The 2,214-nt window shown below is 37.9% G+C and overlaps 1 pseudogene; it reads right to left on the reverse strand.

Annotated features, from left to right (window-relative positions):
• Positions 1–533: 533 nt before the first annotated feature.
• Positions 534–700, reverse strand: LOC114007867 (uncharacterized; annotated as a pseudogene).
• Positions 701–2,214: the final 1,514 nt, after the last annotated feature.

The following is a 2,214-nucleotide window of genomic DNA, read 5'->3' on the forward strand; positions in this document are numbered from 1 at the left end:
AACAGCCCTGGATTGAGAGTTTTGAAAGGAGTACTAGCTCTGGAGTTATGGATAAATCCAATATTATTTCATTGAACATAATTTAGCATTCTTTAATTCTTCCTTGATTAAAAAAATATTTTCCCTCCTTTCTCCACTTTTTGTAAGAAGTAGGTGATTATATAGCCACTCATTGAATATTTCTGACAAAAGTTTCCACCGTTGAGGGGAACCAGCAGTTAGCGTAATGGCTATGTCTCTGGACTCCCACATAGTTGACCGTAGTTCACGTCCTGGACCCGGTGGCTTAAAACTCACGCCACGCGCACGGGCGTTGTATGTGTGCCCAAGATCCCAAGAGAAGAATGGAGAAGAGATTGCAGAGTGGCCATTCCCCTAGGGGATCTCTCGCTTTCAGTCTCTATGTCTCTCTGTCTTTCTTGCGAGCGTACCTGCCCTATAGCAAAAATCTCTCCAAACCCCGCCCCCCAAAAAACAAAAAAAAAAACAAAAGCTTCCACTGTTGTAGTTACACAAACCAATTAAATCCATAATTGAATTCGTATACTCTCAATTTCCAATAGATTCTCTTCTGATGTTCATTCCTTCCTGTTTTTACTCCCAATAAACACCACCCCACTCTCTGGGAAAAATTTTCAATTAGCAATAATCATGCCTCAGATAAGCCTCATAGGCTACGATACTGCCACTGTGCAAAGCTTCACCACCCCACTCTCTGAAGGAGAATGGTCATGTAAAAGAACAATATCCAAGCTTAAAAACAAAGAACATTACATTAATTATTATTTGATTAGTTATTATTATTTACACTAATTATTCTTTATTTCCTGAAAATGAACACATGTTTTAAATATAAGTACTTGAAATTTTCAATATGGATTTAAAACCAGAATAGAATATATGTTATATTTCAATATGTACTTTAAGAATGTATGAAATTTTAAAAACCCCAACCTTTGGATTATACCTCAATTTGGCAAAGGTAGCATGACTATGTCTCAAGATTTGGAATGAATTTAACATATGTATTCTCTCTCTCTCCTGCCAATTTTGGCAGTAAAGAATTAAGTTTCATATCAAGGCACAGTACAAAAATATAGAAAGGGATTTGTAAATATTAATTATTCAAATGCAAATCCACATATTCCTGTTTTCCTTACTGATTTTAACACTGTCAACATACAGGCAAATTGGTTTCTTTCTCAGCATTTTACAGTAGCACATTAACTTGTGAAAGAATGCAAGAAAAATGAGAGATTCCGTAACAATAAGAATGAACTACAGTAAGGAGAGAAAAATAAGTGCTTGAGGAAAAGAGCCATTTTAATAGCTCATAAATTGTTCTTTTTGTAGAACTTCAGCACTTTCTTCTCCAAAGTTGTAGAGCCTCAGTAACATACCAATTTTTAGTTACTTTCTATTAAACTATGATTCAAAACCCCCAAATTATGGTTGAATACATGCTGATTTCTTTAAGTCATTTTGACCTTGTGAAAGAGTCCAGAAACTGCCTACACATGGCCTTTTGTATTTTCTAAGGTAAATATAGAGAAAGTTGTGCTTGAGCAAAGGTGTTAATCTAAAGTTTTAAATCTCAGGCACTGTCTACTGAGTGGGATTTGTAATATACCCACATTATACTCTCCACTATACTTACAATGTCAACTCCAGCAATTTTCTTATGAAACACAGACACGTACGTTAATTTTCCCCTGCGTTGTTAAAATTGTTCTTAGCAGATCAAGCCATGGTTGTGCACTGCTGAGATACTGTGCTCTGCAGACTGGGACTACATGAGTGGCCCAAGTTTGATTCCCAGTCCAACCTAAAGGTGAAGCTTATTGGTGCGTGCTTGTAATGCCAATAACTTGGGAGGCTGAGGCAGGAGGATTTCCAACCCAAGGCTGGCCTGAGAACACAGTGAGACCCTGTGTATAAAAGAGCCATGTTTTATGACTCGTGCCTATAGTCTGAGCTGGGAGGCTGAGGCAGGAGGATCACAACATAGTAAGACCCTATCTTTCAAAAAAAAGAGTTCTTAGTAAATACTGAGCATATATAGAAGAATATATGTAAGATAAAAACAATAGCTTGGGACCAGCAGTTGGCATAATGGCTGTGTCTCTGGACTCCCATCTAGTCGACCCTGGTTCAAGTCCCAGACCCGGTGGCTTAAACTCACACCAGGCGTGTGTGCGTGCATGCCCAAGATCC

The sequence above is a fragment of the Tupaia chinensis genome, unplaced genomic scaffold (genome assembly GCF_000334495.1).
Source record: "Tupaia chinensis unplaced genomic scaffold, TupChi_1.0 Scaffold000248_1, whole genome shotgun sequence".
Lineage (NCBI taxonomy): Eukaryota > Metazoa > Chordata > Mammalia > Scandentia > Tupaiidae > Tupaia > Tupaia belangeri.